Source organism: Globicephala melas, chromosome 1, assembly GCF_963455315.2.
Source record: "Globicephala melas chromosome 1, mGloMel1.2, whole genome shotgun sequence".
Taxonomy (NCBI): Eukaryota; Metazoa; Chordata; class Mammalia; order Artiodactyla; family Delphinidae; genus Globicephala; species Globicephala melas.
In genome coordinates this window covers 75,636,493-75,652,812 of record NC_083314.1, presented here as the reverse complement: position 1 = coordinate 75,652,812, position 16,320 = coordinate 75,636,493, and the positions used below count along the sequence as shown (strand labels likewise).

Below are 16,320 nucleotides of genomic sequence, written 5' to 3'. Positions count from 1 at the left end.
ACATTAAAACACAAAACAAAGTCAAACTGAGTAGACTTTTCATTAAAGACAAAATGGACGAAGATTAAACGTGATAAATTTATTGCAAATTCCTAAATATAAACACTGGAGAGCTAAGAAATCAAAAGCTATGCTTGTCATAATACTATTCACAAATTTAGCTACCCATATTAATAGTCACTGACATATGAAAACTATGAACTAATCACTCATATATGAGAACTATGAACTAAAAGGCAATGAATGCTATGTTACAGAGTTGTTGGGAAGAAAAAAAGTAGCTGGACTTATGGTGATCTTTAAGAAAAAAATATTGTTCTTGTAAATTCTTTCACTTGGATTAAAGGAGGAAAAGAAACGTAGCATGGTATACGTCACAAAATCAGAATACATGTTAATTTGGCTATTTCTCATTTCAGTCAAACATTTTTTCCATACTAACTTGCAACAAAATTGGTATAAACATGATGTTTCAGGCTCATCTTGTGCATTCCCTGACCCACCCCTGAATCAGCCATTTCTCCAAGGAGCTTTAGTTCCTCTCAGTGGGAAACGGTATTTAAAAACCAAACTCTAGGGACTTCACTGGTGGCGCAGTGTTTTAAGAGTCCTCCTGCTAATGCAGGGGACACGGGTTTGAGCCCTGGTTCGGCAAGATCCCACACGTCGCGGAGCAACTAAGCTCATGCTCCACAACTGCTGAGCCTGCACTCTGGAGCCCACAAGCCACAACTACTGAGCCCGCAACTACTGAGGCCTGCACACCTAGAGTCCATGCTCTGCAACAGGAGAAGCCACCTCAGTGGGAAGCCCACGCACTGCAACAAAGACCAACTCAGCCAAAAAATTAAAAAATTAAAAAATTAGAAAAATAAATAAATAAAAGTAACCAAACTCTATACACTAAGTGTGCTCACAACTGGTGGGACATCACTGTAGTCTCTTTCAGCTAACAGAGCTGGAGAAAAATGGGAATTTCAAAGGTTCAACAATAAACAAACAAACAAATAAAGTATGTAGGCTTCTGGTTCAAGATGGAGATGAAGGAAGATCCTGAACTCACCTCCTCCCAGAGACACTGTGAACCCACAAGTTACATGCAGAACAATTTCCTCTGAAAGAACCCTAACAGTAGCTGAGTGACTCGTACACATTGGGCTAACAAGAAAAAAACCACATCGAAATGGTTAGGAGAGGCCGAGATCACAGTCTCACCGCAAACCTCATCCATGGAACAGCAATCCACAATCAGGAGGGCACTCACAACTCCAAGCTTCTCCCTGAGGAGCAAAGGCTTTGAACCCCACATCTGGTACTCCAACTTTTAAGACCTCCAGCTGAGATATGGGCCTCCAAAACATCTAGCTCTAAACCCCAATGGGGCTTGTGTCCACGAGACCCAAAAGACTATACAGAAAACTGAGAAACAGTTCTGAAAGGGCTTGCATGAATTCACTGTGGCTAACCTCCCAGCACACAGTGCAGAAGGAGGTGGCTGAAACATACCCAGTCTTTCTGTGAAAGAGGCCATTTGATTATCTTAAATCTCTGACCTGAGGGGCAGGTATCTAACATAACACACATCTAGGGGGGCAGACTAAGATATTCTCCAGAGACTGCGGAGGCTGGTAGATGCCAGCTTCTGCACCTACCAGCCTCCAGGTCTTTGTATTATCCATCTGCCTCACTCCAGGTCAATGGTATTGCCTACAAAGGAGCTTGTGCACATGTCTGGAGCCCTGGTTTTTGCAGCTGCCAACCTGGGGACATCCCTTGATCACGTGGCTCCGGTGGGCAGCGGGGCTTAGGATCACAGGCCCCATAGCACTGTAACAAACATTGAAACAGTTCTTAACTAGCTACCTCCCACCCCCACCTCAGGGCACAGAGAAGAGGCAGCAGACAGAAATGCCCAGTCTTTCTATGAAAGAGGCTTATTAGCTTATTATCTTTGTAGCTGTGGCCTCAATGGGTAGGCTTCTAATTAAACACACTGAGGTGGACTTAACAGATATATACAAAATATTCCATCCCAAAGAAACAAAATACATATCATTCTCAAGTGCGCGTGGAACATTCTCCAGGACAGATCATATGTTAGGTCACAAAAAAAAATCTTCATAAATTTAAGAAGACTGAAGTCTTATCAACCATTTTTTCCACCATAATAGTATAAAAGTACAAGTTAATTACAAGAAGGAAACTAGAAAATTCACAAATATGTGGAGATTAAACAACAATGCTACTCAACAACCAAAAAGGGTCAATGAAGAAAAAGAGATATAAAGCAAATCTTGAAACAAATGAAAATGCAACATAACAAAACTTATGGGATGCCACAAAAGCAGTTCTAAGAGGGAAGCTCATAGCGATAAATTAAGAAACCAAAAAAAATCTCAAATAAACAACCTAACTTTATAACTCGTGGAACCAGATAAGGAACATACTAAGGCCAAAGAAGGAAAGAAATAACAAAGATCAGAGTGGAAATAAATGAAATAGAGACTAAAAAGACAAAAGATCAATGAAACTAAGAACTGCTTTTTTGAAAAGATAAACAAAATAGACAAAGCTTTAGCTAGACTAACCCAGAAAAAGAGAAGACTCAAACAAAATGAAATGAAAGAGGAGACATTATAACTGATAACCTCAGAAACACAAAAGATCATAAGATACTACCGCAAACAATTATATGCCAATAAACTGGACAACCTAGAAGAAATGGATGAATTCCTAGAAACATACAACCTACCAAGACTGAATTGTGAAAAAAATAGAAAATCTGAGCAGCCAGATAACTAGTAAGGAGATTGAATCAGTAATCAAAACCTCCCAACAACAAAAATCCAGGAGCAGAGGGCTTCACTGGTGAATTCTACCAAACAATAAAGAAGAATTAATATAAATCCTTCTCAAACACTTCCAAAAAATAGAAGAGAAGAAAACACTTCTTGTCGCATTTTATGAGGTCAGCAGCACCCTGATACCAAAATAACATAAGGACACTACAAGAAAAAAAATTACAGGCTAATAACCTTGATGAAAACACATGCAACAATCCTCAACAAAACATTAGCAAACTAAATTCAACAATATATTAAAAGGATTGTACTTTATGATCAAGTGGAATTTATTCCAGGGATGCAAGGATGGTCTAACATCTGCAAAATCAATGCAATATACCAAAACAACATAAATGATAAAAATCATATGATTATCTCTTAATTTTTAAATTTTATTTTTAATTTTTAAAAATCAATCAATCAATTTATTTATTTATTTTTGGCTGTGTTGGGTCTTTGTTGCTGCACATGGGCTTTCTCTGGTCGCAGCGAGCGGGGGCTACTCTTTGTTGCAGTGCACGGGCTTCTCATTGCAGTGGCTTCTCTTGTTGTGGAGCACTAGGCACGTGGGTTTCAGTAACTGCAGCACATGGGTTCAGTAGTTGTGGCTTGTGGACTCTAGAGTGCAGGGTCAGTAGTTGTGGCACATGGGCTTAGTTGCTCCACAGCATGTGGGATCTTCCCAGACCAGGGATCGAACCCGTGTCCCCTGCACTGGCAGGCAGATTCTTAACCACTGAGCCACCAGGAAAATCCCATGATTATCTCTTTAAATGGAGAAAAACCATTTGACAAAATTCAACATCCATTTATGATAAAAATGCTCAACAAGGGGACTTCCCTGGTGGTACAGTGGTAAAGAATCTGCCTTCCAATGCAGGGGATATGGGTTCCATCCCTGGTCGGGGAACTGAGATCCCACATGCCACGGGGCAACTAAGCCTGCGTGCCACATATGCTGAGCTTGCACACCTCAATGAGAGAGACCACATGCTGCAAACTACAGAGCCCGGAGCCTGTGCGTCACAACTACAGAGAGAAAAACCCACATGCCACAACTAGACAGAAACCCGTGCGCCGCAATGAAAGATCCCGAGATCCTGTGTGCCACAGCTATGACCTGATGCAGCCAAAATAAAAAATAAATAAATAAATTAGAAAAAAAAAAAGCTCAACAAAGTGGGTAAAGGAATGTTCCTCAACATAATAAAGGCCACTTATGGCATGCCCACAACTAACATCATACACAATGATGAAAGAATGAAAGCTTTTACTCTAAGATCAGGAACAAGACAAGAATGCCCACACTCACCGTTTTTATTCAACATAGTACTGGAGGTTATAAGCAGAGCAATTAGTCAAGAAAAAGAAATAAAAGACAGAAAAAGAAATAAAAGGCATCCAATATAAAAGGAAGAAGTGAAACTGTCTCTATTTGCAGATGATATGATATGATACATAGAAAACTCCAAAGACTATACCAAAAAACTGTTAGAACTGATAAACAAATTTAGTAAAATCAAAATTCAAAAATCAGTTGTGTATCTATACATTAATAACTATCAGAAAAAGAAATTAGGGACTTCCTTGGTGGTGCAGTGGTTAAGACTCCATGGTCCCAATGCAGGGGGCCTGGGGTCGATCCCTGGCCATGTAACTAGATCCCACATGCATGCTGTAACTAAGAGTTCGTGTGCCACAACTAAGGAGCCTGTGTGCTGCAACTAAGAAGCCAGTGAGCCACAACTAAGGAGTCCACGAGCCGCAACTAAGAAGCCCACCTGCTGCAACTAAGACCCAGCGCAACCAAATAAAGAGAAATTAAGAAAACCATTGCATTTGTAATAGCACTGAAAATAATAAAATACCTAGGAATAAATTTAAAGGTAAAAGACCTGTATGCTGAAAACTATAAGATGCTGCTGAAAGAAATAGAAAAAAATACAAATAAATGAGAAGATATTTCATGCTCATGGACTGGAAGAATTAATATTGTTAAAATACCCATAACTGCGCAAAGCAATCTACAGATTCAATGCAATAATAAAAAAAAATCCCAATGGCGTTTTTCACAGAAAAAGAACAAACAATCCTAAAATTTTTATGGAACCACAGAAGACCCCAAATAGCCAAAGCAATCTTGAGAAAGAAGAACAAAGCTGAAGGCATCACACTTCCTGATTTCAAACTGTATTACAAAGCTAAAGTAATCAGAACAGTATGGTATTGGCACAAAAAACAGACAAACAGATGAATGGAATATTACTTAGCCACTGAAAAGGAGGAAATCCTGTCATTGAGACAATACAGATGGACCTTGAGGGCATGATGCTAAATAAATAAGTCAGATAGAGAAAGACAAACACCTTATGATCTCACTTATATGTGGACTCTATTAAAAAAAAAAAAAAGACCAAAATAAAAACATCAAACTCATTGACACAGAGAATAGATTTGATGGTTGCCAGAAGTAGGGGGGTGGGGAGGGATGAAATGGTTAAGGTGGTCAAAAAGTACAAACTTCTAGTTATAAAATAAATAATTCCTGTAGATGTAACATACAGTATGGTGACTATAATTAATGACATTATATTGCATATTTGAACGCTGTTGTGGTTGACATCACAGTGACTGAATGATCACAGTTAATATCATCAATTACACATGATATCATGTGCTTCCTGATTTGATTCACTGAGAAGAAAACATTACTTTTGTGGTATTCCTGACAACCTTAATCTATTCATGAAGAAACATCAAACTCAAATTTTAGAACCTTCTATGAAACAACTCCTCTGTACTCATAAAGAAATGTCAATACGATGAAAGACAAAGGCTGGAGAAGTGTTCCAAATTAAAGGAGAATAAAGAGACATGGCAACTAAATGTAATGCATAATTATATATTGGATCCTGAATCAATGCAGAAAAAAAATGTTATAAAGGGCATAACTGACACAATTAGTGAAATTTGATTATTAACTGTGTATTAGATAATAGTATTGTAGTGATGTTAAGATCCTGAAGAAAATGTCCTGGTTCATAGGAAATACATGCTAAAATATTTCTGAGTCACTGGTTAAAATGTCTATAACTTTTTATCAAAAAACTGAGAAAAAAAATGTCTCTGTGTGTATAAGAGAAAGAGAGCAGGCAGAAAGGGAAGTAGAGAAAGAAATGTGGCAGAAATCAACATTTGATGAGCCTGGGTGAAAGGTATATAATACTTCTGTAAAATCTTGCAATCTTCTTTAGGTTATCACCCACCATGCATAAAAATAAATAATAAATACATGATATGCTTTGGGAAAATATTAAACCAAGTTTTTGCAATAAATTAATTTACTTTGGTAGTAAAAACTTATTTAGAGGGCTTCCCTGGTGGCGCAGTGGTTAGGAGTCCGTCTGCCAATGCAGGGGACACGGGTTCGTGCCCCGGTCCGGGAGGATCCCACATGCTGCGGAGCGGCTGGGCCCGTGAGCCATGGCCGCTGAGCCTGCGCGTCCGGAGCCTGTGCTCCGCAACGGGAGAGGCCATGGCAGTGAGAGGCCCACGTACCGAAAAAAAAACCCACAAAAAAGCAAAAAACTTATTTAGATTAATGTTTAAATAAGAATAAATTTCTTTAGCACCAAATAACCACAGGGAAAATAGGACCAAAATCATACTGAAAGGTAAGAAAAACTGTATTGGAGGAGTTAAAACACTGTTCTACTGGAAAACATAGTAGAACATATTTGTAAAGACTGTTGTGATTTTAATCTCTAAGAGTTTAGGACTATCACTTAGATGTACTTAAATATAAATGACAAATAAAAACTATGTAAAAGATCTTGGTAAATGTCAAGGGAGTATACAAATTATAATGTAATAATAGTTGATCACAGAAACAATGTTTTTCATACACATCAAACTTTTAAAGAAAAAATTTGGCATTTACTACATTTTGGAATGTCTTTCTTCGGTGAAAATGAAAAGGATAGACAAATAATAATTTCCTCACATATTTTTTACCAAATAAGAGGGCAGATGCTGCTTTTAGCATTTAAAATTTTTCTAAGGAAAATTTAAGTCATACATTTTTTAGAAATTCAGGCAGTTTGTTACTTCTTTTTCATAATATAGAAAATGGACTGATAGTTTCAAGGCACATGGGAGGAACAAAGAATACTCATGGCCAAAAGAAGCTTACAGTCTGGTGGAGGAACAAACATGTATGCATATATGCCTAGTTTAAAAATTAGAATGTGATAAAACTCTTAAGGTTCTACTAAGCTTTACAAAAGGGAAAGGAAAAGTAAAATTAATCTCAACTACAGGAGAATTAAGGCAACTTTTTATTTAATGAGGGAGTATTTCAAATCTTGAGTAAAGTCTGAAAGGATGAATGGCATTTGGCAAGTAAAAGGCTAGTGGGCAGGTCGTTTTTACCACTTAGAGCAAACACCTAGGACAAGCACCAAGAGTAAAGTGGAGGATGGAGAAACTGGGGGAAATTATCAGATGCTGTAGTTAAGGGAATGAATATTTCAGGAGTGTAACTGGAGATAAGACTAGAAAAACAGGTTATACTAGATCATGGTAGGTCTTAAATATTATTGAAGAATTTTGGATTCTATAATGTAGGAAATAAGTGCACAGTTGGCCCTCCCTATTTGCGGAGGGAGAACCCGCAGATACACAGGGCAGACTGTACTATACCGTTTTACATAAGGGAACTGAGCCTCTGTGCATTTTGGTATCTGTGGGGTGGGGGTCTGGAAGCAATCCCGCACAGATACCATGAGACGACTATATCTCAAAGAAAATCTGAGTAGAGGAATAACAATCCTGAGGATATCATATTACTGTATTCAAGAGAAAGTAAGTCTTATAAGGGTTAATTTTATCCTAGGTCACAAATTTAGTGACAATGGAGTTAGACATTTAAAAAATTTATTGAATATTTATTTACTTCATACATGTCAAGCATTTAACCCACAAAACTCTATCAAGTAGGTACTTTTCATCACGCCATTTTTTTAGATGAGGACACTGAGGACATAGGTCAGTAATATGCCCCAATTCATGTAACTAGTAAGTGAAGGAGTAAGGATTTGAGTTCTATAACCACAACTTGATGCATTACCCTTGCTGGATTTAAGAATCACTTGAATCTAGCCTCTTTCTCGAAACTTAGACAATCTATTCTGTATTCCACTGGTAGTTAAACTTCTGAAAATACTATTTTCATAAACTACCTTGCTGAAGATGTTAACATTTCTCTCAACACACTTTACCAACCTACACTATTTTCTGTAACAGATTTATTTTACTAATTTTATTTAGATTAACACAAATTTACATGATCTTAGCACAACCAACTATCCATAGGGAGAAATGGCCCAGAATCATATTGAAAGGTAATTAAGATCATACCAGGGTTAAAATATTCTGAACACCATCTACAGACAACCGGAGCATAAACCCCTTCAATGTTCCTTCATGAACATCATGGCAGAACTTTTGTCCTGAGGATGTAAAATTTGTAGAGGGAGGATATAAAAGCATGTTTTTTTGTAATGCCACAATGTAATGTAATTTCCCTAACCCTCCAATTGAAACTAGTTTACCTCACAATTTAAAACCTTTGAGGAGCATGACATTTTTAGATAAAATAGAAGTTAAAATTATATTTCAAGATTACTAAACTTTATCAGCCCTAATGTCTTATCTCATAAAGTATGTAATGTAAAATATACATTCTTATCTAGAATGAACATTCCATCTAAAATAGAAATTAATGAAATTTTCCAGACAAGCCAATTTTTTTTTTTTTTAACAATCAAACAGTATTTAAGTTAGAGGCAAAGTGGCAACAGGTATAAGTGTTGCAGCCAATTATTGCCCACATACAAATATTAGCTATGTCACCTACTAGCTGTGTAACACTGGACAAATTACTTACTCTCTCTAAGGCTTAGCTTCTTCAATAACAGTATCTGGTCTTTCACAAGATTAAATGAGATAATATATGCAAAGTGCTTAACACAGCAACTGGCACATAGTGGGCACTCAGTAAGGACTAACTCTCTTCAGTTTAGCCAATGAGTACAGCCTAGCCTAATACTATATACCAGAAAAATTCCAAATAGATCTGGGAACTAGATGTAAAAATCAAAGTTAAACAATTACTAGAAGAAAATAAGGCTGGATTTCTTAGTTCCTTTAAAACCTGGGTGTGGGGAAGCTTTTCTAATAATAATCCAAAATCCAGAAGCACAATACAAACAAAAACAAAACAAAAATTTGACTACATGAAAATATGGACCTTTGTATGATAAAAATCATCATCATATGCAAAGTCCAGAGTCAAACTACAGAATCCATTAAAATACTATGAGGACTATTAATTGAGTTCAGCAAGGCTTGCAGGATATAAAATCGATATACAAAAATCAAGTGTATTTCTATATATTAGCAATAAACATATAAAATGGAATTTAAAAATTCCATTTATGATAACATCAAAAGAATAAAATGCTTAGGAGTATGTTTAACAAAAGTACTTACAAGACTTACATACTGAAAACTAAAAAATACTGTTAAAAGAAATTTTAAAAGAATTGAATAACTAGAAAGACATCCCACGTTCATGGATCAAAATACTTAATATCGGTAAGATATAAAACTCTCCAATTAATCTACATTTTTTTTTCAAAATCCCAGCTGGTTTTTTTTTTGCAGAAATCAACAAGTTGATCCTGAAATTCATATGGAAATAGCAAGGGACCCAGAATTAGCCAAACAAAGTTGGAAGAAGCCAGAAGAGCCAAAGTTAGAGGCATCATATTTCAGTATTCAACACAGTATGCTACTGGGATAACAAAAGACATATAGCGAATAAGGACAAAAGACAAATAACAAACTGACAAAAAATGTAGTGCAGTTTATATCACAAAGGGCAAATCTCCTTAATATATAAGGAACTCTTAAAAATCAAGGGAAAAAAAAAAGACTAAACAACCTGATAGAAAAATGGTGGGAAAAACACTGAAGGTTTAGGCTTTCCTTGAGCTTAGAGACTTAAAGAAGCAGACTCTCTTTCTTAGCAGCTTAGAAGAAGCAAGATACCACTGAGTTCTACAACTCCAATAAAATGAATATGAGCATGGATAAGAACCTCAAGTCTCAGATGAGATTTGGCTGCTACCTTGATTCCAGCCTTGTGAGACACAGAGCAGAAATGTCTAGACTCCTAAAATTCCAGGGAATCTGTGAGATAATAAATGGGTAACGTTTTAAGCTGCTAAAATTGTGGTAATGTGTTACACAGTAATAGAAAATTAATACATGTATGTGTGTACATATATATACTTATTTATTTCCTCGTTCTGAAAGAGCCTAAAAGCATTGCCACACCTCAGGAACAATGACAACCTAGTAGCAAACAGTATATCAAGTACCCAGATTTTGATTTCTAAATAATTCCCATTAAAAGAAACCAGGGACTTCCCTGGTGGCACAGTAAGACTCCATGCTCCCAATGCAGGGGGCCTGGGTTCAATCCTTGGTCAGGGAACTACATCCCACATGCACGCCGCAACTAAGAGTTCACATGCTACAACTAAGGAGCTGGTAGGCCACAACTAAAGAGCCCCCCTGCCGCAAGTAAGACCCAGCGTAACCAAATAAATATTAAAAAAAAAAAAAAAAAGAGAAAGAAACCAAAACTTCTTGAGTGAAATAACTGATTCCTGATCTGAGGCAAGGAAAGAACAAGGTAAATCTGATAAACAACAGCAAAGAAATAAAAGCAAATACCAAAACAAACAAAAGAACCAGGGTGAATGATAACTTTCTATGACAGAAAGCAGGGAAATGCTCAAAGATGAATGAGGTTATGCCTAAAAGAAACAGGGTCCAGCTTAAAGTGTCTTCTGTGATTAAAATTTGGGAAATTTGTGCATGTCTCCACAAAATGATGGTACTGGATTATGATATATTAAATTTTTTTTTGCGGTATGTGGGCCTCTCACTGCTGTGGCCTCTCCCACTGCAGAGCACAGGCTCCGGATGCGCAGGCTCAGCGGCCACGGCTCACGGGCCCAGCCGCTCCACGGCATGCGGGATCCTCGCAGACCGGGGCACAAACCCATGTCCCCTGCATTAGCAGGCGGACTCTCAACCACTGCGCCACCAGGGAAGCCCTAAAAATTTTTATGAGTCCGTACAATCATCTTCCCAGAAAAATATCAGCTAATAAATGTTGAAGAAATGACAGAATTAGAAAATTACCAGTTTGCAACTAACAATGTACTCACCAGTTTAGTCAAAGATCATAATGGATGCTAAAATATTGTATTAAAAAAAAAAAGACTGCTAGAGAAGAAGCCAGAGCCTCAACTATCACCCCATGATTTACTAATTTACAACAGTAAAAATGTATCTTTACATTGGAGAGATCTGGTGGATACCACACCTTAATCAAGTGATCAAACATGGCATAACCAACAGTCAAACAGTAAGTGGGATGCAATTAGAAGTACGAAATATCACATATGTAATACTCCTACCAAGATTTAACCTAAATCTAATCATGAAGAAATAATTTTAAAATTGTGGAATGTAGCACAACAAGCTTAAGTTCCTCAAAAAGGATCAATCTCATAAAAAACAAAAGATAGGGAATATTCTAGATTAAAATAATACACATAGCTAGCAATCAGGTGTAACACATGTTATCTGTTTGGATTCTACATTAAAAGAAAACAAATTGAAATAAAAGATAATTTTAGGACAATAGGGAAAATATAAGTATGGGCTGTATATTAATGATATTACTGATATACCGCTTTGTTTAAAAAAAATAAATAATTAATTAATTTTATTTTTGGCTGTGTTGGGTCTTCATTGTTCTGCGTGCGTGAGTTTTTTCTAGTTCTGGCGAGCAGGGGCTACTCTTCGTTGCGGTGCAAGGGCTTTTCATTGCGGTGCCTTCTCCTGTGGTGGAGCACGGGCTCTAGGCGCACAGCCTTCAGTATTTGTGGCACACAGGCTCAGTAGTTGTGGCTCGCGGGCTCTAGAGCACAGGCTCAGTAGTTGTGGCGCACAGGCTTAGTTGCCCCGCAGCATGTGGGATCTTCCCAAACCAGGGGTCGAACCCGTGTCCCCTAGCAGGCGGATTCCTAACCACTGCACACCAGGGAAGTCCTACTTATTTTCTTAGATATGATAATGGTATTAAGATTAGGTAGGAGAGTATCCTAGTTCTAAGGTGATAACTTCTGAAATGCATAGGGGTGAATGAATGTCTGCAACTTACTTTCAAAATTTTCACCGGACAAAAATGTTTTCCCCTGCAAAAATGTAAATGTGTGTATAGAGAGAATTAAAGCAAATGTGGCAAAATGTTGATAAATTTAGGTACGGTATATGAGTGTTAATTTTGCCAGAGATTTGAGTATTTTCAAACAAACAAACAAAACAAACAAAAACACTGTGAAAAAAATAAAACAGTTTAATCTGGGAAGGTAGTCCCCTTGTATGCCTATGCAAGATTTACTGATCTAGGGCTTAAGGGAGGTGAATTAGGTAATTTCTAAGGTATGTTCAGGTTGGAAAGTGCTAATACTGTGTTTTTACAGAGAAAACACGACTACATGTCTATTAAAAAGTATTTTAAAGAAGTATTATTTCACTTCCCAAATTTCTAGTTTACAATAATACCATCATTACTATAGCAATTATGATGTCATTTGTAATTTCTACACTTTAAGATATGTTAATTCCCAATTTTCATCACAAAACTGTATTTTCCTAATCTCTTCCTTGAACTCTGATAGTATTTACAGTTTGCGACACACATTTCCTAAGGGAAGGCTATATCATTTTCCACTCTCAGTAACAGAATAGAGGGATATCTCAGAACTTGAGATAACAGATCTCCTGCAAAGTTTTCCTGGTAAAATATATATAACATAAAATTTCCCATTTTAACCAATCTTAAGTGTGTAGCTCAGTGGTATTAAGTACATTCACACTGTTGTACAACCATCACTATCATCCATCTACAGAACACTTCATCTTGTAATACTGAAACTCTGTATCCATTAAACAATAACTGCCACCAGCCCCTGGCAACCACCATTCTCCATTCTCTCTCCATGCATCTGACTACTCTAGGTACCTCTTATAAGTGGAATCAAACAGTATTTGTCTTTTTCTGACTGATTCATTTCACTTAGCATAATATTTTCAAGGTTCATCCATATTGTAGGAGGTGTCCAAATTCCTTCTTTTTTAAGGCTGAATAATATTCCATTGTATGAATGGGATATAATTTTTTGAAGTATCTTAAATCTTGTTATTTATTAAAATATATTAAATCTTGTTATTAAAAGTCCATCAGGCCTGTATTAAAGAACAGTCAAGTGAGAAATAGTAATTGCTAATGAAGCCACTTTATTATCACTAGAGGGAGCTAGAGCAACAGAGCTGCTGCCAGATACAAACACATTTTCCTTAGCCATAAGACTGGACATAACCAAGCTTCTATAAAAAATAGAATGGAATGTAAATGTGGTTATGGATTCCCTCCCAATGCTTCTCCATTTCTAAGTGGCAAACTGAACTTTCATAAATCATGATTTATAATTCCTGACAATATACAGTGATGGCCTGATATGTTCTACTCCACATTAGGAGCCAAATCACATGTGGAAAGTTTTTAATCATCTCTGTTAATGCAATCTTTATTTTTTATTATATTAAAAAATCACTTTTCGGACTTCCCTGGCGGTCCAGCGGTTAAGACCCTGCGCTTCCACTGCAGGGGCCACGGGTTCAATCTCTGGTTGGGGAATTAAAATCCCACATGCCTTGGGGCCAAAAAGACAAAACAAAACAAAAAGACTTTTATTTTTTTCTAGGAAAAAAAGAGGCAAGAGGCTCTTAGTTTAATCATGATGGGTGACTGCAGAGAAAAGAGTATAGAAAACAGGATTTAAAAGACAAATGCAGTGACTTCCCTGGTGGCACAGTGGTTAAGAATCCACCTGCCATTGCAGGGGATACGGGTCCGATTCCTGGTCTGGGAAGATCCCACATGCTGTGGAGCAACTAAGCCCATGCGTCACAACTACTGAGCCTGCATGCCACAACTACTGAAGCCCATGTGCCTAGAGCCTGTGCTCTGCAACAAGAGAAGCCAGAGCAATGAGAAGCATGTGCACCACAACGAAGAAGAGCCCCCACTCGCCACAACTAGAGAAAGCCTGCCCACAGCGCTGAAGACCCAACGCAGCCAAAAATAAAAAAATTTTAAAAAGACAAATGCATAAAAAATAATTATAAATGTATGTTTTAGGGCACAAAATGAATAAAGATGTAATTTGTAATTTCAATAATATAAAAGGAAGGCATGGAGCTTTACAGGAATAGCATTTTTGTATGTGACTGAAGTTAAGTTGGTATCAATTCAAATTACAGAGTTATATCTTTAGGAAGTTATATGTAATCTCCATGGTAACCACAGATAAAATAGCTATAGAATATACACAAAAGGGAATGAGAAGGGAATCAAACAGGTAACTACAAGAAGATCAGCTAAGTACAAAAGAAGGCAGTAAGGAGGAAATGAGGGACAAAAAGCTATAACACATATGGAAAACTAAATGGCAAGCATAAATCCTTTCTTATTAGTAATTACTATAAATGTAAATTGAGGAGACTTTCCAGTCAAAAGGCAGAGAGGAGCAAAATGAATATAAAACATGATCTAACTACATACATGCTGTCTACAAGAGATTCACTTTAGATCCAAAGATGGGAACTGGATGCACATGAAAGGATGGAAAAAGATATTCCATGCAAATAGTAACCAAAAGAGATAAGGAGATTATACTAATATCAGAAAAAGAGACTTTAAGTAAATAAGTAAAAAACTGTAACAAGAGACAAACATTAAATATTGACAAGAGAGTCCATTCACCATAAAGCTATAACAATTATAAAAAAATATTCAGGGCTTCCCTGGTGGCGCAGTGGTTGGGAGTCCGCCTGCCGATGCAGGGGACACAGGTTCATGCCCCGGTCAGGGAGGATCCCGCGTGCCGTGGAGCGGCTGGGCCCGTGAGCCATGGCCGCTGGGCCTGCGCGTCCGGAGCCTGTGCTCTGCAGCGGGACAGGCCACAACAGTGAGAGGTCCGTGTACAGCAAAAAAAAAAAAAAACACCAAAATATTCACCAAACATCAGAGGACCCAAAATATATGAAGGAAACACTGACAGAATTTAAGAGAGAAACAGACAGTTGTACAATAACTGTTGGCAGAACAACAACACAGAAGATCAGTAAGTATGAGAACAACATTATAAACCAATCAGTTGTAACAGGAACAGAAATAACACTCTACCCAACAACAGCAGATTACATAGTCTTCTCAAGTGCACATGGAACATTCTTTAGGACAGACCATATGTTAGGCTACAAAATAAGTCAATAAATTAAAAAGGATTGAAACCATACAGAATATCTTTTCTGATCACAAAGGAATGAAACTAGACATGAAGGAAAACTGAAAAATTCACTTATGTGTGGAAATTAAACAACATACTCTACTCTTAAGCAACCAATGGGTCAAATAAAAAAATCAAAAGGGAAACTGGAAAATACTTTGAAATGAATGAAAACAAAAACAGAACAAAACTGACGTGATGCAGTAAAAGCAGTGCTAAGAGGAAAATTTTTATGTGAAAACACATAAATTAAAAGAGAAGAAAGATCCCAAATCAGTAACTAACTGTACAATGAACACTCAGTGGTAGAGCCACTGTGGAAAAGTTTGGTGGTTCTTTTAAAAGCTGCATGTATACTCGTGCTTCTCTTCATAATCTAATGTATCTTTTGCCTTTTACTAAAGATTCATCTGGGGAGGGAAAAGCATGACTGCTGCTACAATTTTTTGAGGCCTTCTGGGGATAAACAAAAGAAATAAAAATTAAAAATAAAAATAAATTAAAGCTAAATGTAGAATTACCATATGGTCTAGCAATTTCACCCCTAAGTTTATACACAAAGGACTGAAAACAGGGACCTGAACAGATAAATGTATGCCAATGTTCACTGCAGCATTGTTCACAATACCCAAAGGCAGAAACAACCAAAGTGCCCATTAACAGAGAAACAAAATGTGCTATCTACATACAATGGAATATTACTCAGCCAGAAAAAGGAATGCAGTTCTGATACATGCTACAACATGAATGTTAAAGAGATGTTAAATAAAATAATCCATACCCAAAAACACAAATACTGTGTATGCTTCCATTTACATGGGGTACCCAGAAGAGGCAAATTATAGAGACTGAAAGTACATTAGACATTTATTATGTGCTGTGGAGAGTTTTAGAAGGAGTGGGTAGTTTTTGCTTAATTATTATAGTTTCTGTTTGAGGTAATGAAAAAATTTTGGAAATAGACAGTGGTAAATGTTGTA

The 16,320-nt window shown here is 37.0% G+C and overlaps 1 protein-coding gene and 1 non-coding gene across 3 annotated transcripts in view; one reads left to right on the top strand and one right to left on the bottom strand.

Moving 5' to 3' along the window:
- ASH1L (ASH1 like histone lysine methyltransferase) overlaps window positions 1-16,320 on the bottom strand; it is a 204,352-nt gene that overhangs the window by 78,819 nt on the left and 109,213 nt on the right. The window lies entirely within an intron of this gene.
- On the top strand, window positions 15,694-15,804 carry LOC115844840 (U5 spliceosomal RNA). Its single transcript, XR_004036230.1, has one exon. It is a non-coding gene; the product is annotated as a U5 spliceosomal RNA (small nuclear RNA).